This window comes from Saccostrea echinata, unplaced genomic scaffold, assembly GCF_033153115.1.
Source record: "Saccostrea echinata isolate AGI-Se365-2 ecotype Australia unplaced genomic scaffold, CSIRO_AGI_Sech_v1 ptg000017l, whole genome shotgun sequence".
Classification (NCBI taxonomy): Eukaryota; Metazoa; Mollusca; class Bivalvia; order Ostreida; family Ostreidae; genus Saccostrea; species Saccostrea echinata.
In genome coordinates this window covers 5,890,462-5,916,212 of record NW_026889766.1, presented here as the reverse complement: position 1 = coordinate 5,916,212, position 25,751 = coordinate 5,890,462, and the positions used below count along the sequence as shown (strand labels likewise).

The 25,751-nt window shown below is 33.5% G+C and overlaps 3 long non-coding RNA genes across 3 annotated transcripts in view; 2 read left to right on the top strand and 1 right to left on the bottom strand.

The window, feature by feature from the left end:
• LOC133189359 (uncharacterized) overlaps positions 1-25,751 on the bottom strand; it is a 201,871-nt gene that overhangs the window by 82,764 nt on the left and 93,356 nt on the right. The gene's annotated exons all lie outside the window — the stretch shown is intronic.
• LOC133189355 (uncharacterized) lies at positions 862-6,746 on the top strand. Its single transcript, XR_009721443.1, has 4 exons — positions 862-904; positions 3,854-3,990; positions 6,468-6,557; positions 6,703-6,746. It is a non-coding gene; the product is annotated as an uncharacterized LOC133189355 (long non-coding RNA).
• LOC133189354 (uncharacterized) lies at positions 6,760-8,315 on the top strand. Its single transcript, XR_009721442.1, has 3 exons — positions 6,760-6,913; positions 7,227-7,318; positions 8,012-8,315. It is a non-coding gene; the product is annotated as an uncharacterized LOC133189354 (long non-coding RNA).

Sequence of the window (25,751 nt, the reverse complement as noted above, 5' to 3'; positions counted from 1 at the left end):
AAGTGAGACTCTTGTAAATTCACATACACACACAAAAGATGTAAAGGTTGCTCCACACCTCTTCAAATTAAGGCTTTGCCACACTACAGCATGTACAAAGCTTAAAAAACCTGCATCGACATACAGAAAGATTAACATACTCGCTGGCATATGCTGAAGGCTTGTGCCATGCACCATAATCATGATAATTGCACTGAAGTAAAAAAATTTTAAAATGGTCATTAAATCAACCATATTAGCACCAAAGTGTGCATTCAATTTTCCCTTGGCTCTGTTCATTGGAAAGATTTCGACATTATATCTTTTAAAGGAAAGGTTTGTTTTGTTTGTATGTTGTTTGACGTCCCTCTCGAGAATTTTTCACTCATATGGAGACGCCACCACTTGCCGGTGGAGAGCTGCAAATTTTGTCCTATACTCGGCATTTATGGCCAGTGAGGGATCTTTTTTGTGCCAGCACCTACTGCGACAAGGGACCTCGGTTTATACGGTCTCATCCGAAGGACCGGTCTCCATGTCCCACAGTGGGATTCGAACCCGCGACGTAAGAATCAACTCCTTACTCCGCGACTCTAGAGCAGACGCTCTAACCACTGCGCCACGCGGGCAACTTAAAAGGAAAGGAATTGTATAGTTTGATATGTGCACACCCTAGATTTTGGAAATGTTAATGCTCTACTTTTATTGTTTTAATTACTTTCATTTTCAGATGTTTATTTTTTGCGAATGTGTGCATTTGGCCGGAAAACAATCTGACATTCCACCTTGAGATGTTATTTGAGAGTTGTTCCATCCTAAAATGTAAAGCAAGGATTTAAAACAGTGTGAGAAAAGGTTAACATTGTCGCCTATGGGAAATGAATTGGTGGACTGTATACCCCATATATATTGAGTACGTCTATTGGTAAGCATGCTAAGAGAAATTCTACTTGTTAAAAAAATTGTACTTTCAGGTTGAGTTGAAGTTTGTGATTTAATAATATTATCATTTCCAATTGTTGAAATCTATGAAATACACAACTTTTATTTTGCTTAATGTGCATATTTTAAAACAAATCGAGTCGCAATATAGTGTTCTTCCAAAATTTTGAGGTGAAATAGACATAGTATATATAGACACAGTTAAGGCACGGAACCCATATAGGAAATTTAGAAAAGATGTACGGGCTCCACATACCCAAGATATGGACACAGAATCTGAGGCTGAAAGCAAGGTGTTCTTGTGCACAGAAACCATTGTGTAGGCAAGGAATCCTTGTCCCAAGAAGACAGTTTCTAACTTACAAAATTTGAATGAGGCAGATTTGGTTCAAACTATATACATGTATTTTTAATCTCACGGCTTTTTACATAGCATGATCATAACTTCCTTTGTGCAAATCAGATTAGAAGGATTCATGATCCTGAGCTAATATAGCTTGTGTCTTTCTTACTTTATAAAAGATACATAACTAATATACATGTATATCACTTGGAATTGTACTTAGGTCAACTTGAATGATTTTGTCACTTTTGAACTAAAAGTCTAAGTAAGTAAGTCTAATATAGAAGCCATTTGAAATCTTTATCCTTGGATGTTTCAATGCAAGCTGACAGACATTGAAATAGTCTTTGTTGATCAATGATGATTTAACCTAAGTTAACAATCTTATTTCATTTTGTGTCATCACATGATAAAGAAAGTTATGATTTTATTAAATTCAAATTGAACAAACTTAGGCTGAAAAAAACAACAACATGTATTTCCCATAACTCAGCTGACCTAATTTTACCCCACCGACTCTACTACTTTTTATTCCAAATCGAGATTTTGAATCATACTTTTGTTCATAGTAAAGTTTTCTTATAGTGCAGTCCATAAAATGCATGTCTCGTACACTGTAAAAACCTGTCTATCCATCCAAGAGTTTTAAAGAGTACTCCTACTTTACATATATATATATATATATATATATATATATATATATATATATATATATATATATATATATATATATATATTATATATATATATATATATGTGTTTGTTTGTTTATTCATATACATGTATGTTTATGTACATGTATATGATCATGATGATAGAAAAACAATGTACAGAATAATTAATTGATGCTTTCAAAATAAAAAGTGTTGCTTGCGTGACGCAGTGGTTAGAGTGTTTGCTCTAGAGTCGCGAAGTGAGGAGTTGATCCTTAGATTGCAGGTTCGAATCCCACTGTGGGACGTGGAGACCGGTCCTTCGGATGAGACCATATAAACAGAGGTCCTATGTCACAGTAGGTGCTGGCATGAAAAAGATCCCTCACTGCTCAAATTGGCCCTGAGAGCGGAGTATAGGTCTATTAATTTGCAGCCCTCCACCAACAAGTGGTGGCATCTCCATATGAGTGAAAATTTCTCGAAAGGGACATTAAACAACAAACAAACAAGTAAACAAAATTAACAGTAAAGTAAAAAAAAGTTATTCCTTACTTACCTAGCCTAATTTTTTTTAGCATATGTCACCAGAAACACATAATTTTTTTCATTTGGCCTAATTAAGTTAAATTACTATAGAATTGTGCATTGAATCATTTGATTCTTAATAAGAAACTACTATAAATTGTTAAAATGATAGTGTAGATAAGTTCTATAAAAATGAATGTGGCACTCTCATAATGTATTAATTCCAAACTTTAAAAATTCTAAAACTAATCAAATTAATAATGTAAAGCATTGTAAAGTTTCTATTCAGTCTCTATTTGGCATCTACAGCAACATCAGGGGATTCTCCAAGATCCTAACCCAGATCTAGATGAATTAATTAAGGCACATGCAGATCTCATGACTCCATATTTGGTTATTTTTTGACATGGCCGGTTTCCCAAATCAGGGTCTCCAGGTATGGAAAATGGTACAGGTTTCTGGTACAGGTTTTTCAGAATCCATGAGTTCATGTAGGGAACCTAGCACAACTTTCTGTGAAGGGTTTATTTGTAAAACTGTGTTATGTAATATTTCAGTCATTATCCCATGCCTTTTCCTGCCTTGACCACTTTTTGTCATGGCTTTCTAATTACATATTTTACATATATAGGAGCAGAAATGCTACTCTGTTACAAGTTTATGGAAGCTAAATATGTGCCTGTGTTTAAATCACCCAGACTGTTTCATATGGGAGTACCCCCCCTCCCCCCTTATGAACACACAGCTAATGCTCATACCTCCTGTTGTTTACAATTACATGCATGTAGCGTGTAAATTCAGTTAATGTGTCAATTTATATTATTTATTAATTCAAAGCTAAGTTGAGTATATTTCTAGATAAGGATTCAATATGTACACAAAAATTCACAAACAGGGTCGGAATCGGTATTCAGTCAAGTTCAAGGTCAAAGTGAAAGTAGTGTACTCAATGTACGCAGAGTCTTGCAGTATGTAAGTGACATGCATGTGCCATTTTATAAAGGGGTATAAATGAAAACTATTTTCATGGAACAGGATTACATGAATAAGGACATGTACATTCTTTGGAAGCAGTCAGTCAACTTACTCAAGTGTGTGTGAACATGCACGCTAACATTTTTCATATCTTATTGATAGCATGATACATGTATTAATTTTGTCTAATGTATTATTTGTCACCATGGTCAGTAAAACATGCTTTTTACCTGTATTAATTATTTAACAAAACAATATTGGGACTTAAAACAGTGCAAGATGAAGCAAATTCATAATTTATGATTATTTTCAAATTATGGCATAAACAGCTGATAAAGGGAACATGGAAGGTTTGTTTGTGTGTAATGTCTGTCTGTGAATGTTTTAGGTGCATGTTTTGTGATACTGAAATATATAACATCGATTTTTTTAGGTTCATGGTGATACAGGAAAACTTCAAGGTTCCTGCAGATGGTGTTGAAAACTATTGGCCAGTAAACACAAATTAAACCCATTTAATTACATCTTGAATCTTCACCAGTAGAAAAAAGATGGCAGTACTTTTAATGCGTAAGTAGAATTGTTTTAAAAAGCTTCTTTTTTTGTTTTGGGTGGAATGAATGATTAAACAAATACATAAGAGTTGAAATCTCTTTAATACAGGGTGTTTCAACAAACATGTCCTGACTTTGCATGTCTAGTGCTTCTTTTACTACTTCACTCATGATTTTATGAGTCTGTCAAAAAAGGAAAGATCAGTGTTTTGTAACGATTTATCTAAAAATAAACATTACCATGTACTTTTTATAGTTTTTTGAAAGAAACACTGCATTTACATGAAGTGTTTTATTCCAAAGATTTTTTAAAATCTCATGATCATGCAGGAAGTATGATTATATTCCTAATCTCGTTCTTTACACCCAAAATGTTTGACATCTTTTTTTATGTATCATACCCTGTACAAAATGTTCCACATGGAGAAAAAGGTGTAATCAAGACAGAATTCTGGGTAAAATTCCAGGCGTAAAACTTACTATAACTATTAAAGCAATATAAGCGGAAACCAAGCGTTAACCAAGCGGAGACTAGCTGAAAATTTGTGGCGAAAATGTAAATTAGCTCCGCCTGGAAATTGACATTCTGCCTGCATGGAAATTGAAATTCCACCTAGAATTGAAATAACAGGATTCCTTCTGAATATAGATTCCGTCTCAACTGTCCAAAGTATTTCTTTTTATAATTTCCAGCTATTTTCCCCCTGAACTAAATTCAGCCTGGAATTTGATGACTGGAATCTGTTAAATTTAGGCGGAATCTCTGAGACGGAATATCAGAAGGTTCAGTCTCCCCCTGTATTACGCCTGGAATTTGTGCATTCCAAGTGGAATATCCTTGGTGTCCAGTCAAATTCTGGGCGGAATCCACCTCAATTGTTTGCACAGGACTAAATCATGATCACTAAAATGTTTACTAATTTCACATCAGTCAGTCGTAAAATTTGAGCGCCAACTTGACTCTGAATTACCTTACTACCTGCCAAGAAGCTAGAAAGCTAAAAATACATGCCGGTTTTTTTTAGTAAAGGTTGTTGAGAATCATAATTTATTCATTTTTCCTTGGTCTGTTCGGACTTATTACCCACAGATTTTATTAGTCCAAATGAAAATGTATTAGTCTGATGAGACTAACCGACTAACATTAGTGTCAAAAACCCTGACATTAGAAAATCTCAGGCATATGTCTAGTCAGACCATGCTTACACTGTATAAAACATGATGCTGGAAAGTTGAATTGAAAATTTAAGTCTCCTTTATCAGTCTCTACCAAAAACTTTTAACTAAATCAGTAGAATTAATATATAATTCATAGTCTTTCCCAAGTGTTTAGACTTTATATTTTGCAATAATTACTTAAGTGTTCATTATTAATATCCCTTATCTTAATTCCTGAAACTGACAAATCACAGTAGCCTAGACGGTATTTATTGCCGGTACTCGCATTATAATCAATAGGTCCCTGTTCAATTCTTGTTCCTAGCACCTTGTCAATCCAAGATGTTTGAAATAGGTAATGAGATTGTTCGATCACTAAGCCGTGACTATAGAAGTGAAAGATGCATGTCTTTCAAATGAAATTTTAAAAATCAAGGTATCATTTCAGGATACGCACAATAAAAGAAACCCCGTACAGTGTTAAGCTACTAGTATACACTGTAGTGAAACCAAATATTGAAATTTTATGCTATATAGTGTCATGTTTTTGTTTTTTTTTCAACCACAAGTTAAATCCCCTCAAATCATGAAAATTTAACCCAATGAAAATGACCAATTTTACATTAATTGAGAAACTTACATGTATTTGAAAGCTTCCTGAAATGCCAGTAGTGTAGATTCAAGTTTGTTCAATTCATGGCCCCCAGGGGTAGGGTAGGGCCACAGAAGAATATCAAAGTTTACATGGAATGACAGAACCATGATTTAAATAATAGTCATATTTATTATACATGTATATCCATGTCCTTACCAAATTTCTGTTGCAGTTTTCTCAGCAACAACTCATTGCAGGTGCTTGATATATTAGCACACTCTTTGTTTAGGCATGCTAAGTTTAGGAATTATTTTTGTAGGAATCCGATGTGAACTTCCTGTTTATCCTTCCAATTCTGTCCATACTATATTTCCATCACAGTTTTCTCAACAACTATTCAAGGATGATGCTTGAAAGTTTAGCACACCTTTAAATTGTTTAGGCATGCCATATCGTGGGATTCATTTTTGTATGAATTTGATGTCAACTTCCTGTTTATCCCTGTGCTTGTCCGTACCAAATTCAAATCAGTGCGGGAATTATAATTACTAGTGAGCATTGGCTCACAGACTTCTTGTTTTCTATTTGATAGGAATGTCTTTTACTTTAATTAGATAAAATCCTTATTTAGTTCTTCACAAATATTCTGAGAATGTTCTTTTTTTTTATAAGATGTGTAACCATTACTGTTTCTTGAGTCAAGATTTTTTATTTATTTTATTGATATTTATTTCTACTAGAAGCAGCTACTAAGGAAGATTAAATGAAGGAAGATCAGGAAATGGAGAAAAAGCTGAAGAACAAGGAGGACAAGATGAAGAAAGAACAAGGTTATTACATATGTATCTCACAGTATTTTTACAAAGCCCTTCCAAATCCTGATTTATATAGTTTTTTTGTAAAACTTAAGAATGAATTCTTAATATATAGTTCTTGACCCTTAAATATAAATAAAGAAGGTAACATTTTTTACAGGGCACAGTGACTTGCAGTGTGTGTACATGTAACATTATTACAACAACTAAATCATGGGTCCATAATTTTGAGTAAGTCATTCATCAAGTACTTTATATGTACTGGAAACCATTTCTGAGGGGGATGAAGTGATGGAAGATAATGAGCCGGAGGGTGGAATGGAAGAGAAAGGGAAAGAGATAAAGAAAAAGGCAGAATGAAAAAGGACTAGGTAATTATTATCACAGTACCCCCCCCCCCCTTCCCAATCAATGTATTTCTTCAAATCAACAAAATTACCGGGTACTTATCTTATTCCTTCATAAATATTTTTAGAAAAAAATTAAAACATCAACTTTGACTGGATGTAGTGACTTGCATGTGTGTAATTAGCTATGGTCAATACAATGACCTGGTCAGCAAAAACAATCTATCATTAAGTCGAATGCAGACTGATGTTTTTAATACTAATTGTTAGGCCATTATTTACACATTGAATTGTCTGTTTACACATTGAATTGTCTACAGACTTTTCCGTTTTCCAGATCATGACAAGGAGCACACAGCGAATGTGACTGATCGGCAGAGGATGTTTACTCCTATATTGCACCTGATCCCACCTCTGATGTTTTTATAGGTCCGTGTTTGCTCTGCTCCTGATTTGTATTTTTTCTATGGACTCTTGAGCTTGATTACTGTTCATTTTCTCCATAATTACATGATTGTATGATTAAGCGGTATTTTAGTACTCTTTACTGGAACCCAGGAACATCTTTATTTTTTTTTTTACTTTGTGTCATCTAGTTTAAGATGATGAGATTGGACTGTATATAGGTAATTCATCATGAAAAATGTTACATGTTACATGACTATGCCTTGACTTTACCTTAGGCTGAAAATGTCGATCAAGACGCATTTCTAGTCTTCTTGGCAGGTACTTGTAAATCTGTTCAGTTAAGTTTTTTTTTTCTTTTGTGTGAATTAAGCTGCACACTTGGAAACTTGTTAGTTGATCCCTCTTATAGGGGAAAAATGTTATTTCTTGACAAGGCTTTAATAGCAGCAAGAAATATAAGTGAATTTGAGGTCATGGAAATATTTTAGGTAATGAGGAAAGTATGTATTCCACATTCTAGTACCAAAACGTTTCTGTCAAAGTCAAGCAGGTACTTGAAAATGAATAAGGTACTAACCACTCTTTCCTCAGATAAATCACTAAAAAAGTTCAGTATGCCCAGATTTTTCATGAATCTGGTAAAATATGAAAATTGACAAACTGAATTTTTGTCAGTTTAGTAGTTTATTGAATTGGATTTTTTTTTTTTTACAGAACTTGCAATAGAAGAAAAAGTTTAGGGAAATTAAGAGGAAGAAATTGAAGATGAAAAGAAGAGCTCTGGGAGGAAAAAAGTGAGCATAGTGCAGTTATTTCTATGATTTTACATTTTAGTGATGGATTATCAGATGCAGTCTGAATCATAAACCTTATCTACTGATAAAGAAGATGGGCGAACAAGGCAAGTAAATGCCCATTGTGTGACAAAAAAGATTTAAAGAGTTAAATCTTAATCATGTCAAAATTTTCTTTGATATTTCATTTAACATTAATGTATACTTTATGTAAAATCTTTGCAATTTGCTACAATCTTATAAAGATTAATACTATTGATCTATGAAATAGCAGATACACACCAAAAGAGGGCAAAAATGATCATTTTTTCCTCCTATATCATACTTTTTGAATATGAGTATAGGTCTTCACTCCATATTTTGGTAAGATTATACTCGAAGCATATTTAAAACTTTTCCTATTTCGGTTGACAAAAACATGGTGAAATGACCTACTCTTCTAAAAAAATGCATTTTTATGTCACAACAACATTCATATCTTTCAGAGAAATATTTGAAATCCATTTAGTCAAGAGTCACATTCTTAAACGTGATTTACATATGTAAATGTCCATTTTTGTCATGAGCTACATGTATGTAGTGTAGTGGTTAGCATGTTAGTCTGTAAGAAAAAAACTGAGGATTTAATTTCATTGCTTGGGTTTGAACCCCAAGAATACCACTTTTTTTAATCATAGAATGATTTTTGCTTAAAGAATTTTCCACAGAAAAGTTTTGTTTGTAGTATAATGTTATACCTTTCAAAAAGAAGAACTTTACTCTCAATACTAAATTCAGTATTTGAATATGACTTTTATACATTTGAAGCTATAGGCTTTTTGCATGCCTTGTTCACCCATCTCCTTATGCACATTATGAAACATATAAAATTAATTACATATTACTGTTACTTGGTAGACTTTTAGTGTAATTAAAATTAGGTCTTTCATTTTACTCCATTTATTAATATATGTTACTAATGAGAGACAGATAAATATACAGGAAAAGCTAAATGAATCTAATTTGTGTAGCTTGTTGAATGTTTTCATTTATAATATTCTTATAAGTGACTTGCTTGGATGCATGTTTTTATTTTGAAAAATCCTTATTTGTCTAGGTGCATGTATTCTGTGAGTACTTATATAGTCCTAACTGTAAAGATTCCAACCTTTTGATATGTAAATTATAGAAGAAGATGAGATTAAAGTTTGGCTCTTTAAACTGGAAAGCTTGAAAGGAAATTAATGGCAAGGGCAAAAGAAAAGGATAAGGCCATTCCAATTTTTTTCTATGTTTAGCGTCTGCGTGTGCCTTGGTTTTTGACACCCCATATCAGAAAAAACATACAGAACTAGTGCTAATTGTAACGGTAACCATTACAGATGTTCCCCAAACGGCTCCCCAATCCCTTATGATGCCCCATTCCCTGCAAGCTTCATTGAATTAGACAATACTTTTGTAATATAGATGGACACTTTATTTTTAAGGGTATTTTATTGGAAAACTACTCCGACATAGCCATATGGGTATTAGCCAATCAAATTTCAGCGCATGTGCTTGCACGTGCTTTCTACATTTAACACATAAATTTTCTTATAGTGTCTCACAATATATACATTTATGTTAAATATCAAAGAATTTCATTGTAAAATAAAAGAGATATATCCATTTAAATATTAGCCAATCAGAATTCAGCACATGCACAGGCATGACGTTGCATTCAATTTTGAAAGTATCGTACTGTAGGAGCCCAATGTGCCTGTCTATATTATAAATTTCATCCTCTTTAGTTGAAAACTAAGGGAGTTATAGTCATTTAAAGTGTCAGCCAATCGGATTGCAGCACATCTGTATGCACGTGTTTTCAAGCAATATCCTATATAATATGTTGTAGAACCTTATAATATATACTTACATGTATATTTTAAATTTCAATGTGTTTTCTCAAAAAAACAAGGAAGTTATTGAGATTTTTGTATCAGCCAATCAGAGTGAAGTGCATGCACGTGGGTTAATGCTAATTTGACCAAGTCATTTGTCTAGACTACTAATGTAATTTTATATTCTGAGTTTCAAAGCAATTCATCAAGAAATATAAAAGTTATGGCTATATTAAGTATATCAGCCATTTCACTCATCGCACGCGCGCGCACGTGCATGCAAAATGACCTTTGTTCCGCACATCTACACACATGCCTATTAACCCTAAAAAGGTTTCATCTCAATCGGATGAGTAGTTTCTGAGAACACTCGCGGACAATAAAGTATCGGAGAAGAAATTTCGAAAAAAGAAAGTAAAAACAATATATTCCCAAACTTCGTTTGGGGAACATAATAAGGAGTCCTGAAATCAGTTATTCTGGTCAAAATCTTTGAATTCTGTCAATTTCTATAAATATTTGTCTACAAGATGTCATATTAGGAATATTTTAAGCATTTAATACCTCGGTTTTGCTGAAGAATAGATCTTTCTAAGAGAAAAATAGATTTATAAAATCAAATCTTTTGAATGACGTCATTTTTACGACTATAAAGTCTTTGTTTTATTTTTTTGGTTTGTGTGTTTTTTGCGAATAGGTAAGTAGGTTTTTGAAAGATGGGTGGATGCTAAACAGAGAAAAAACTTGGAATGGCCTAACCCAAAATTTCAGAAAGTGTATGTTAAGTTGTGAATATACTGTAAACATATTACTTTTCACTTTGTATTCTTTTTAGCGCCTTTGGCGGAAAGCAATGTCTGCTAATTCAAGTACAATGCTAAATGTCATGCACAAATACACATAAACATTAACAAATGCACTAAATCAAATCCCCGCTAACTTGCTCAATAATCAACTTCTGCCAAATATCTTACACGCTAAATATTATACATTTACAGTAATTCAACAGGCTAACAAGTTCTAAAGGATATAATCATTTAATACAAATCAAATACACAAAATGTTAACTAGCTATTTTAGGAATTTTAAATTTTAAATTTATTCTTGTCCTTTTGCTTTTAAAGAAGTGTTGTTGTGTCTTAATTAAGATTGGAAACTTGATCATTGATATATTTTATTTCATTTTAATGTAAAAGCTTTAATGGTTTTATTATATATGTATTTCAGTTCCATTTGTAAAGAATGTGTGGACAAAAGAAAAATAGCCATAGTAGAGTGCCAATGTGGAGTGGAATTAGTCAGTATGACTTGATCGTGGTCAATTGAAGTGTTTAAATGCCCCTCCAGAAAGCAGAACAATCTTTGAATTTGCAAGAAAGAGTATAAAATTTGGTGTTAAAATATCATAACAGCTAGACAAAGATTAAATAACAAGTACACGTTCATCTAAAGAATTCTTTTGTCCCAATAGTGATTCATGTGTAAGTACATGTAACAAGTGCTATGATGACCTAATATAAGTGTGTTTTAGGAGCATGTTGACTCTATTGTAAATGTATTGACTCATTATATGACCTCATTTATATATATCATTATATGAATGGTAGTGTAGTGAGTCGACATGTGTGTTAGCTGTGTAGGTTATGATGTGTGGTAATTTTGTGTACGTATGTAGTATGGTGACTCATGTTGGGAATGTATAATTTTATGTGTTACTGGTATACATGTAGCTCATCGTGTGATTTAAAATGGTTATTTGTAATGTATATATTAGAAGTGTGGTGACTCAACATGTGTGTTAGTAGTGTAGTGACTCGACGTGTGTTAATAGTGTTGCTTATTATGTGTGGTAATTTTGTTATTTGTTATGTAAGTTGTACATGTAGTATGGTGACTCGTGTGTTGGAAATGTATAATTTTATGTGTGTTACTAGCTCATCGTGTGTTTTAGTATTGCTATTTGTAGTGTATATTTAGTATTGTAGTGACTCGACAAGTGTGTAAGAAGTGTAGTGACTCGACGTGTGTGTTAGTAGTGTAGTGACTCAACATGTGTGTTAGTAGTGTAGTGACTTAACATGTGTGTTAGTACTGTAGCTTATTATGTGTGGTCATTTTGTTATTTGTTATGTGTGTTGTACATGTAGTATGGTGACTTATGTGTTTGAAATGTATAATTATATATACCCTCGCTCCGAAGGAGAGGGGGGGGGGGTATACTGTTTTATCCTTTTGTGTCTAGCTGTGTGTGTGTCTGTCTGTCTGTCCATAACAAATTTTAGGTCACATTTTTCTCAGCAACTACTCATTGCAGATGCTTGAAATTTTAGCACACTCTTTGTTTAGGCTTGCCATATGGTGGGATTCATTTTTATACAAATCTGATGTCAACTTCCTGTTTATCCATGTGTCTCTCCGTACCAGACATAAATTTTCGTCTCAGTTTTCTCAGCAACTACTTATCGCTTGAAATTTTAGCACACTCTTTGCTGGGGCATGCCATATGGTGCGATTCATTTTTGTATGAATTTGATGCCAATTCACTTCCTCTTTATCTGTGCGTCTGTCTGTATCATACATAACAAATTTTCATTGCAGTTTTTTCAGTAGTTACATATAGGCATATCAGATGCTTGAAATTTTAGCACATTCTTTGTTTTGGCATGCCATATTTTGAGATTCATTTTTGTACAAGTCTGATGTCAACTTCCTGTTTATCTGTGTGTCTGTCTATACCATACATAACAAATTTTTGTTGCAGTTTTCTCATCAACTACTTATTGCAGATGCATGAAAGTTTACACACTTTTTGTTTAGGCATGCCATATGATGGGATTCATTTCTGAATTTGATGTCAACTTCCTGTTTATCTGTGCATCTGTCTGTATAATATGGAACAAATTTTTGTCAAAGTTTTCTAAGCAACAACTCATTGCAGATGCTTGAAATTTTAGCACACTCTTGTTGAGGCATGCCATATGGTGGGATTTATTTTTGTATGAATCTGATGTCAACTTCCTGTTTATCAGTGCGTCTGTCCATAGCTGAACTTGTGTATATTCACATGATTATGTATATTCACATCACGGTGGGGGGATTACCAATGAGCATAATGGCTCACAGAACTTGTTTTATACGTGTTACTGGTATAGCTCATCATGTGAGTTAATGTTGTTATTTGTAATTTATATATCAGTAGTGTAGTGACTCGACATGTGTGTAAGTAGTGTAGTGACTCGACATGTGTTAGTAGTGTAGCGACTCGACATGTGTGTTAGTATTGTTAAGCTTATGATGTGTGGTAATTTTGTTATTTGTTATGTGTGTTGTACATGTAGTACATGTATTGTGAATCATTATGTGTTTGGAATATGTGATTTTATGTGTGTTATTGGTAAAGCTCCTCATGTGTTTTTATATTGTTATTTGTAATATACAGTGAAACTTGTCTTATCCGGATGTTGTGTACTCCAAAATCTTGACTAATACAGTGTTAACTTTAAGTCACTTGCAGTAGATTCAATTGTATTAAATGTTGTCTAATCCAGAATGTGGTCTAATCCAGCCAATTTCTTTGGAACCAGTGTTGTTCGGATTAGAAAAGTTTTACTGTATACATTAGTAGTGTAGAAACTCTACATGTGTGTTAGTAGTGTATTGACTCGACTTGTGTGTTAGTAGTGTAGTGACTCGACATGTGTGTTAGTAGTGTAGTGACTCGACATGTGTGTAGCTTATGATGTGTGGTAATTTTGTTATTTGTTATGTGTGTTGCACATATACATGTAGATAATATGGTGACTCATGTGTCGGGAATGTATAATTTTAAGTGTGTTACTTTTATAACTCATCGTGTGATTTAAAATTGTTATTTGTAATGTATATATCACTAGTGTAGTGACTCGACGTGTGTTAGTAGTGTAGTGACTCGACTTGTGTGTTAGTAGTGTAGTGACTTAACATGTGTGTTAGTACTGGCCCCAGGATTATAAAACATTTTAAGCTTAAGTCAAAATCTTTACGTTGTACTAAAATGTTGTAGAAGTCAAGTAGACCAAAGTTAGAATATTTTTCAACATTGCTTCACAAAAGTCATGTTATCTGCAAATTTAGGAAATAATTCAATAATAAATAAACATTTTATATGCGATTGAAAATTTGACTTAAGTCTAAGTCTGTTTCATGATCCTGGAGCCTGTAGCTTATGATGTGTGGTAATTTTGTTATTTGTTATGTGTATGGTGACTCATGTGTCGGGAATGTATAATTTTAAGTGTGTTACTTTTATAACTCATCATGTGATTTAAAATTGTTATTTGTAATGTATATATCAGTAGTGTAGTGACTCGACATGTGTGTTAGTAGTGTAGTGACTCGACATGTGTGTTAGTAGTGTAGTTACTTGACATGTGTGTTAGTAGTGTAGTGACTTGACATGTGTGTCAGTAGTGTAGTGACATAACATGTGTGTTAGTAGTGTAGCTATTATGTGTGGTAATTTTGTTGTTTGTTTTGTGTGTTGTACATATTGTATGGTGACTCATGTGTCAGGAACGTATGATTTTAAGTGTGTTACTGGTATAGCTCATTGTGTGTTTAAATATTATTTGTTATTTGTAATACATATATTTGTATTGTTATTTTGGTATGTGTGTTGTACATGTAGCATGGGACTCATTTTGTGTTGGGAATGTAGAATTTTACCTGCGGTAGTGTAGCTCATTTTTGTGTACTAATGTTATTTTTTATGTGTAATAGTCATGTAATGACTCAATATGTGTGTAAGTAGTGTAGCTCATTATGTGTTTTCATGTTGAGTTAGTTTAATTTAAAAGAGTGTTGACTTATTGTGTAAGTTAGAGTAGCCTCTTGCTATACGTAAGCATAATATAAAAAGACACTTTTTTTATGATGTGTATATAATTATTAAAAGAATGCTAAATATAATATTATATCAACCTCCATTGATAAACTTATGTTTGAATTTCTAATGTAATGTAAGCTGCATGAATAGATATTTTGACTGAATTTTGAATGAGCATAATTTGTGATTTTAATTTTTGAAATAAACAGAAATTTAATTTTCCTTGTATATGTTTATTTTTTCATTAGATTGCAGAATAGAACTAACTTTTGCAGTATTAAATATCTAGAAATGCTTTATGGCCAGAATGGTGGATACTTATTTTACAGTTAAAGTATATCATTGAGGGAGTTAGCAAAATTCCAGTTGTTTTTGTTTTGAACATTTTTTATTGACAATATGTCAAAGGGATTGGACACAAGTTCCAAAAACTTAGATAGTCCTCTTCCATACATAAAATCTGAATAGCCATACAACATTTACAAAGTTTTACAATAATATATATATGTACATAGAAGAACAAAAACAATTGTTTTGTGAATAATGAAATAATATCAATTAATAGTCCTGGTCGAGAGGAACTAAAATCTTGCTAACTCCCACAATGATATACTTTTAACTGTTTTATTATACTGATACAAACGTAAAATTTAGAGGATTCAGGTAGTATGATTTCATAGCAGGGATTAGCTCACTTACTTGCTAACACACGGGGATTAGTCCATTCACATATCATACCAATGTAAAAGTAAAATCTAGAGGATTACAGATTACCGGGAATTAGCTTTTGATGCAGGGATTAGCTCACTTGACTAACGCACGGGGATTAGTCCATTCATAAAGATTTCTAGGGAATTAGTCACGTCTATAACGATCTAATGTTGTATAGAGAAAAAATCAGTAGAGGTATGATGAAAGTATATAACGTGTAATCCTGCTTGGGAGAAGGGGTTCTGGGAAGATCAAATTGGGTAAGAATTATAGACCAATGCAAACTGATGTACAGTGTATATAAAAGCAGATAAATGTTTGTCGGTCGCATGCTGTAAATTTTAAATGATAAATGCTTGACTTCAACTGTAGGAAATTCTCGAATGGAACGTTAAACAACATACAATCAATCAATCAACTGTAGGAAATATCCCTACTAAAATATCATGGTATAGTTAGATCAAAATAACGATGGCGGTTTTATAATGCACATTATTGTGAAATTACCTAAAAGACCTCTTAAAAGAAACGGGGCGTACAAGGCGGGGACAATCCCCCGCTCTGAGATAATATTTTTCTCAATCTTTAAAGTTCACGGAAAAGTTATATTTTTCTAAAATTACGTTTTCAGGAATGGCATCTTCAACAGATTTGATTCATTTATTTTATTAAATGGTACTGGTTGATGATTTGTTTTTAAAGTTGTCAGTAAAGCATATTTAGTGAGAAATTGGTTTTTTGGAGCCACACAAAATGATTTTTGAATATGAATGGGACAAGTTTCCTTTCTACATTAACGTTTACGTTCTAGCCTTGATATTAAACCGGGAAATACTATGATCTTGAGCATGCAGTATCGAAGGGGTACAGGGATGCCCCCTAGTGTTTTTTTATTCTCCCGTGAAAATAACTGTTGTTAATGTACATAAGAAATTTTAATATAAGGCCTGTTGTTATTTTTTCTTCCTTTTTGCTGGATAAAAATCGATTTTTAACGGGGGTGGGGCGCTCCAAAACAGTTTGACAAGCAGGAAAAAAAACCTTAACCTATCGACTAAACTAGAAAATCTTATTTGGGGGGTTAGGTGGTTGGGCCCTTTCCCTAATTTCTGGTACATTTTGCTGAAATTTGCGTTCTACATTCGGGCCACAAAAAAGAGGGAGAAACCCCAACCATTTGAACATGCGTAGGAAAACGAGATTATATATATATATATATATATATATATATATATATATATATATATATATATATATATATATATTTATATATATATATATATTTCTTTTTGTCCTTTGTCTTCTTGTTGGATATCACTCATCTTTCAGTGAAGCGGTGTTCAACGTTTTCGCATATTGATAATATCTTTCGGCAAAAAAAAATAAGTTACAATTTCTCGAATATCTTTTTATTACGATTCCGCATAATAAGGGGGAAAATGTATTACGATTCCGCAAATATGTTATCTGGATCACTGGTACATAGATAAAATAAAAATTACACAATTAAGCAGATTAAGATACAAACAGGAGTAGCTGAATAGATTGCTCCCATGCATGTAGCTGCTTTTTTCTTAAATTTCATTAGAACGCCCTTCTTGTCTCTCTGAGTTGAGTCGAGTTTTCTACCAATTGGTCGAACTGGATTTTAAAAAAATCACGGAAATAAGTTTATGGAGGGCTTCGGAAATAATACACATCGATCGATACCTTAACTACATGTAGCACATGTATAATTCTTGTATGACTTTTTAAATAACTTTAAATAACTTAATACGTCATACCAGATTATGTTCAGTTTGCGCCTAAATGAAAGATTGTTACAATTTTCTTAATTCAAATGTAATGCATGTTTCTAACACCGACTATACTACTACGTATAGAACCATGTAAAAATAAAGTGGGTCAATTCTCTTCACTTTGTTTGACTTTCATTTACATGTACATGTAATTATAAATATATTTCGTGGGGGACGAAAAGGTGGGATAAGGGTGAGGTTAAACACTTTTATCAACATGCAGTTTTCCTTTACATGCATATATATATATATATATATATATATATATATATATATATATATATATATATATATATATATATATATATATATATATATATATAACGTCCCTACTTACAAGGGGTCGTGTTTCCTGAAATGGGGTGTGTATCGAAATTCATAATTTTGTTTCTTTATTAACTCTGAATATGATGGAAGGCTCCAAAGACCCCTGACCGTCCTGCAAGTTCCGATATTGAGAAAATAAAAAGCTATATAAAACGAGCATTAAAGTGTAAAGAATAAAACAGGAGATTACAATTAAATTTGTCCACGGCTCTCCGAAAGGTTCCGGATTTTTTTTTCTATTCGCAAATGTATTTGGTTTTGATTGTTGAACTTACACTGAATGCAAAAAATCCCTGTCTTAATGGATTTCAAAATGCGCACAGAATCTCTGACGTAACTAAAAACTGACGTTATTTTCTAACGTCTTTAGTATTACTATTAACTTAAAGATCTGGGGGTCGTAACATAAAGCTTGCTAAGATTTTGACTTAAGTAGGGTCATAAGTATGTGTTTTAGGCGCAATCTTAAGACCTGCCTAAGTACTACTTAAATTTGTTTTAAACCGTAACATAATTTAATGAACTTAGCTAGGTCTTAGCTAAGTCAAACTTATGTTCAAAATATTTTATGAATCATCATAATTTTCATATTTATTTATATATATACATGTATTTCTAAAAAAATGATTTAATTGCGTTTTTAATTACACATATATTAAAGTTGATGTCCTTACCTATCAGTTTTAGCAAGGTTAGATTAGATTTCGTATTAAAAATATTCTGTTTAAAATTAGTCTGAATATTTGAAAACAAATATTACACGGACACAAAATAGTGGTTCACTGTAAATGTATGAATATATTAATTGTTTATCACTCGAGAATGCAATGTTTCCAGTTTACCGTTTGTCGTTATTCTTTTGTTTTGACAAATGTTCACTTGGTTTCAAATTGTCATTCTCGCAGACATTGCACGATAACCGAACGTCTATGTACTTGAAATTGAAACTCTTAATAAAACAAGATGTGTTTGTGAAACACTGATGCCCCCCGTATGGCAGCTTATGGCGAAGGTTAAAGTTTCTCAAATGCAAGTCAAAATCTAGGTCAAGAAATCAAAAATGTTGGTACCCAAAGAAGGTCTTGTCTCGAGAAATATACCTGTGAAATATGAAAGCCCTAGTACAAACCGTTGAAAAGTTATGGCAAAGGTTAAAGTTTTTTCAAAGTAAGTAAAAAAGCAAGGTCAAGGTCAAATGGTGCCCAAGGGAAGGTCTTGAATGTCACAAGTGATTCACATGATCGGACATGTGAAAGCCCTAGAACCAAACGTTCAAATGTTATGGCCAAGGTTTAAATTTTTTAAAAGTAGGTCAAACTCCAGGTCAAAGTCAATGCCAAACTTGTTGGTATCCAAAGGAAGGCTTTGTCACAAAGAATATACATGTGAAGTATGAAAGCCCTAACACCAACTGTTCAAAAGTTATGACCAAGGTTAAAGTTTTTCAAAAGTAGGTCAAACTCCAAGGTCAAGGTCAAAGGGTCAAAGTTGTTGGTACCTAAGAGGAAGTTCTTGTGACAAGAAATGCATATGTGAAGTATGAAAACCCTAGCACTAACTGTTCAAAAGTTATTGCCAAGGTTAAAATTTCTCAAAATTGAAGTAGGTCAAACTCCAAGGTCAAGGTCAAGAGGTCAAAGCTGTTGGTAGCCAAAGAAGATTGTCACAAGGAGTACACATATGAAGTATGAAAGACCTAGCTCAAACTGTTCAAAAGTGGTCAAGATTAAAGTTTTTTCAACGGTAGGTCAAACTCCAAGGTCAAGGTCAAAGAGTGAAAGATGTTGGTACCCAAAGGAAGGTCTCGTCACAAGAAATACACATGTGAAGTTTGAAAGCCTAAGCTCCAACTGTTCAAAAGTTATGGCCAAGGTTAAAGTCTCATAAAATTTTGCAAAAGTGGGTCAAACTCCAAGGTCAAAGTCAAAAGGTCAAATATGATGGTACCTAAAGAAAGGTCTTGTCGCAAGGAATACACATGTGAAATATGAAAGCCATAGCTCTAACCAATCAAAAGTTATTGACAAGGTTAAAGTTTTTGCGGACAAACAGACAGCTAGACAGATAGACAGACAAACAGACGGACGGACAGGGCAAAAACTATATGCCCCCGAATCTTCGATTACGGGGACATATTAAATTCTTTTTCTCCGATGTATCAGCCCATATCAGTAGGCAAAGACGGCAGACGTTTTATGATATACTTATTTACAATTCTAATCAAGGATGGAAAAGAAGATAATTTTTCGTATACCTCCAACATATCTCTCTCTCTCTTTCTCTCTCTCTCTCTCTCTCTCTCTCTCTCTCATATTAGTGAACTCTGTCTGAATCCACGCTTGTTGCATTCTACGTTTAATCTAATTTACAGACACTATTAGTTTTCTAATAATCATTCAACGACAATTTTTCTGTTTTTTTTTTTAATCTGTATCATTTTTTCACAGTGAACAAAAAAATCCATGATTACTGTGTACAATTTACTTATAATAGTGTTTATAACCTAGGTCCCACTAACATTCAATCGTATCCCCAAAAAATTTTGCATTTACATGAATGTCATTTGGAGAGTGAAATTGGAATAAGTGATCAATATCACCCCCCCTCCCCCTTCCCCCGACGAAAAAATAAAATTCTTATACCAGTATTAAATAGAGAAAATTATTTTCTTTAATGCATACATGAATAGAGGAATGTTTTGACGTCGGAAGCCAGCCTTTAAATAGTTCTAAATATGTGTTCAAAGAAGTTAAAACATACTTAACTCACCTCTACCGACCGCCTAAGTTTTGCTTAGAATGTCAAATCTTAGCACGCTTCTAGTTATGGTCTTAAGTTTAAGACTGTACTGAAGTCCTACTTAAGCATGGTCTTAGACTTAAGTACCTTTATGTTACGACCCCCTGAACCGTAATCATGCTCAAAAGCTCATTTAATGAAAACAGATTATGGGCAGAGCAGACATAGACCTCTGTAAACAGATCAGGTACCATGGAGGAGTAAGCAACCTCTACCGATTGACCGATGTTGCATATTATTTGTTCCGCCTCGTTTAAAGATCCGGGGGCGCTAATACGATAACTTTTTTTAAGAAAAGGTCCAACCCGTATAAGAAAAGGTCTGCTTACGTTTAAGGGTTCACTTGGTGCAAAATGCTACCTGTATAAACCTTGATAATCGCATATTTTTTTAGAGAATGAGTTTATATCATTTGAAAAAAGAATTATTTACCCTTGTCGTTCAATATGATCTCTAAAGCAGGACTTGCTATTCCCTGTTCAACTGCTTTGAGTTGTGCTGTTTATGCCCCAAAAATAAATGTAAAAAGTGTCACATATATGGTGCTATTGTTTGTTTGTTTTTTTTTTTTTTACCAGCGTTTGCTTTGTGTAAATTGGGACGATTAAAGGTGTTAAATCTGTCTGTGTGTTTAGGTAATAAAACAAGGGGGGGGGGGGGAGTGAAGTAATCATACCTGTACCTGCAGGTAGGTAGCAATGGCAATATAATGGTCATTTATTTGCCTTATATCAATTGCTCTGAATTCTTTATTTTAATAAGTTATGCCAAGGAACAAATTACACATGTAGTACTATTACGATATCCATACTTTAAAATTGTATATTATATTATTATAGTCTATTTTTAGTAGAATATTTTAAGATATTTCTTATTCCAAGTGTAGATTTCAATACGAAAACCGATTTAAAAAATATACGAATTATTATTCTTCAATTTCGTTTTAACAATCGCCTTTTGTTTTCAGTTTATAATTACATTTTAATTATTTACTTATGGATAGGGTAAAATAAGCATTTGCCTAATGATGTATTAGATGTATATCTACTACTGAAATAAAATACATTTAATGCTCAAGCTTAAAACAGGTAACTCAATGTTGAAAACATACATCAGAATTAAAGTATGGTTGAATAGATTTAATTCTTCGAAGCATGGGGAAGGAGGAAAGGGGCTATTAGTTTGCGAATATATACTCAAGAATAGAAAATAAAGCATATTTACAGTTGGGCCGATCGATAATAAGATCAGTTGATCCTTTTTTTTTTTTGGCGTATCGAGGACTTTCTTATATGTGCAACCCCCCCCCCCCCCCTTTAACTGAAAATTAGTTCAATGTGTGAGCCTGTATCTGTACCTGTAGGTTTTCTGAACATTTGTCATTGAGATACAGACATCAGCAGGATACGATTCGGGTTATCTGGATTAACCGGGTGCAACATGCTGCATACACCCCGGGCACAACATTGACTTTTCGTCAATATCTTTAAATACGAACTGTTTTATAAACAGACAATTTATACATACATTTATATAGATAACGTGTATTTAACAGTAATATGAAAGTGATGATTAAGCGAAGCTTTGTTCTGATATGTAGTAGTTACCTCATATAGTATTGTTGGTTATGTACAGATATAACCTACACTTTTAACAAAAGAAAAAAAACCCCAGCTAACTATGGTACAGTTGATCATAAACACAATGTAGCGTCAATCTTGCTCTGATCCTCGGAATTGTGTTGAGGTGTTTGATAAAACTAGAAAGTATACAGTGGATTCATAGGTATCCATATACTTCTTACATAATGCTTTCTTCCGTAGGCATATGCTTTCTATAAATTGAAATATTGACTGTACAAAAAGCATACATTGACCCCCTTTTTATCGCTTCGAAAACATATACCCCGTGCACAACATAGCATACACCCCGTATGTTGGGATAAACACGGTCGGCCCTCTGTATTTCAGATACAGTGTATCTTTCTGTTAAAAAGTGAAAATTATGGACAGAGTTTATTCGATAGCGTAAAAACTAAAGGTTTACGTCAAAACGTGGCCAACGCACATTATTTTTCAATACTTCCCTCGAAATCGGCCGTTTCAACAATTAAGGAGAAGGATCTGATATTCTTTATGAGGTCAAGAACAACATGTTGGCTTTCTGATTTTACCAGATGTGAGAACATAGCAATCGTGTTGATTTTTTTTTTTTTTTTGTATACCGTATTTAAGGAAGGGTGGTTAAGTCCTGTGCATCATTTTCAAGCACCTGTTCGACTTCGATGACAATAAACTCGCTTGCCTATCTGGATGTTTTTGTTTTTTGTTTTTTGTATGCTTAGAAAGCATTGTCTTATAAAGTCTGAAAAGAAATTTCTCGAGGAGTTTGTTTTAGACGAGTTATGTCTTCTATACTTTTCGTAATTTTGGTAATAATTAATATATAATTATTGAAATTTGATACTGGTGTGCAACCTAGAGAAAGCCTCAGGACGGACTTAAAAACTCAGTTAGATATAAAAGATATCCCCTCTGTATTCTCAGGTATGCTTCAGTCAGAAACTTAATTAACATACATGCTATGATTTATGAAAATCGCTCATTTCTGATATTTAAATAATATCAATTCATACGTAAACCTGTATGGCATGGCCATACAGAATATGATGTGGTCGTCTTTAAAAAAATGTTTGTTTGTCCTCTCCCGACCGACTGCTTCAAAATGGCCGGACTCAAACCTTTTTTTAACCTCCAGGAAATGATAATTTTCCCCCTCTTATTCCCAGATTTTCTCATCATGTCAATATGAACAACCATTCAATTTTTTTCCAGACCATTGGAGAGCTATAGATCTGCAGCTAGATATGACTAAAATTTTTCGATAATACATATATAATATTTTGTATTTTATAAAACATTTATACCTCGTTCACTACTCTAAACAGTTATTTATGATGTCCAGGTAATGAAATATGACCGGTGTTATATACATGTAGTAGCCTTTATCCTTCCACACCCCCCCCCCCCCGACTTTGCCATTATAATCATATCGGAGGCGGGGGGTATCATTTGGTGAGCTCAGTGCTCACAGTATCTCTAAGTTTGTTATGTGAGTTGTACATGTAGTATGTTGAGTCAACTCATGTGTTGGTAATGTATAATTTTATATGTGTTACTGGTATAACTCATTGTGTGTGATTTAATATTGTTAGTTGTTATATATATTAGTAGTGTAGTGACTCGACATGTGTGTTAGTAGTGTAGTGACTCGACATGTGTGTTAGTAGTGTAGTGACTCGACGTGTGTTATTATGTGTGGTAATTTTGTTATTTGTTATGTGAGTTGTACATGTAATATGGTGACTCATGTGTTGGGAATGTATAATTTTATACGTGTTACTGGTATAGCTCATCGTGTGATTTAAAATTGTTATTTGTAATGTATATATCAGTAGTGTAGTGACTCGACATGTGTGTTAGTAGTGTAGTGACTCGACATGTGTGTTAGTAGTGTAGTGACTCGACATGTGTGTTAGTGTGTTGCTTATTATGTGTGGTAATTTTGTTATTTGTTATGCGTGTTGTACATGTAGTATGGTGACGCTTGTGTTGGGAATGTATAATTTTATGTATGTTACTGGTATAACTCATCATGTGATTTAATGTTGTTATTTGTAATGTATATATTAGAAGTGTAGTGACTCGACATGTGTGTAAGTAGTGTAGTGACTCGACATGAGTAATGCACCGCACACTATAGAATTCCAATTCCACGGCCCATCACATGAGTCACCATACTACGTTAATCCCTTGTCCCCCCCCCCACCCCCAGTAAAACTCTACCCCTCAGGGTTGGTTATTTTGGAACCCCCCCCCCTTTTTTATAGGTACATTACATTACAGGGAGAACGTACGATATAGTAGATTTTCCCTTTCTTTGCATTTCGATTCGTCAGATTGTTTCTGACAGAACATTCCTTGCAGTATTTAAAACATTTAAGAAGGTATTGATTAATTTTTGGGAAAAAAATGTATTTAATTTAGACTGAATCGAGGTAACACAGGTAAACGCTATACCTGTGTCCCTTAGAGGGTCTCTTAAATTGAGTGTGATAATTATATTGTTAAATTAGCGAGTAGACGTTCGGGGAATAAACCGGATTTACTTTATAATGAAAAGAATACGAGGGTTGTCCGGTAAAATCGTGGACAAGTTGTCTAGATTGAAAAAATAATCATCACTGCGTTCTAAAACTTTCACTACTTTTTAGTACATTTTTCATCAATATACATAGCAAATTTCAAATAGATATCTGCTCAAATAAACAAAATATGAGACTTTATGTTATGTGTGGTATTGCCTTACGGCGCACGGATGATAACGTCAAAGTGTCTAAAGCCCCACTTAAATTCGGGGATTTCAATGATGCACATACTTAATTTTCCCTTTTTTCCTCCATAAACAGTCGAGGAACCAATCTCGCACACACATGGGACCTTCTGAAGATTTATTAGTAAGTTATGGACAGTACTCTCACTATCATTCAACTAAATAGGCTATCTTATATCGACGGTCTACAGTGACAGCGTCTTTTGCTATTGCCAGTAGCTGTTTGTCCGTATGTTTTGTTCTACCCGGGGACCCAATCAAAAAGCTTCCGCTTAGAAAACTTCCATTTCACTTGTATACTAAAGATCTAGTGATATTTTTATATATTTTTTTCTTCTGTAGTCATTTAAAGGTTCTTAGGGTGTCATTACTACATCTAAATCAAACTGAACTGCTCTCCTGTGCGCCGTAACGTCACCGAACGTAGCCATTTTTCGTGTGTTGCGTTTACTACTTTCCCATTTCAAATGCTTGGGAAACTGCCAAAAATTAAGCAGATGCCTTGATATTTTATAAAAGACGAAATAATAGATAGTGGATTAAAAATAGGATAATTTTTACCCCAACTTTATCTATTTAATACTTTTATTTCGAAATAATACTCCTGTAATCGCTAATGAAACCCTGGTTTTTTGATCGTGCGCCGTAGGACCGTACCCTGTGCACATTCAAGCATTATAAAATCTTTATTTATGTCTATATTTTATCAAAAAAATTAAGATGCACTTAAATATGATAAATAAACATTTGCTGAAAATTTCAGCTTAGTACGCCCATTATTTTTCGAGAAAAACGCTTTGTCCACGATTTTACCGGACAACCCTCGTATATATACCAGCCCTTCCAGGTTTCGAACCCATTCTCAGGTAAAAGAATATGCGTATAGAGTAAACCCGCTTTACCACTAGA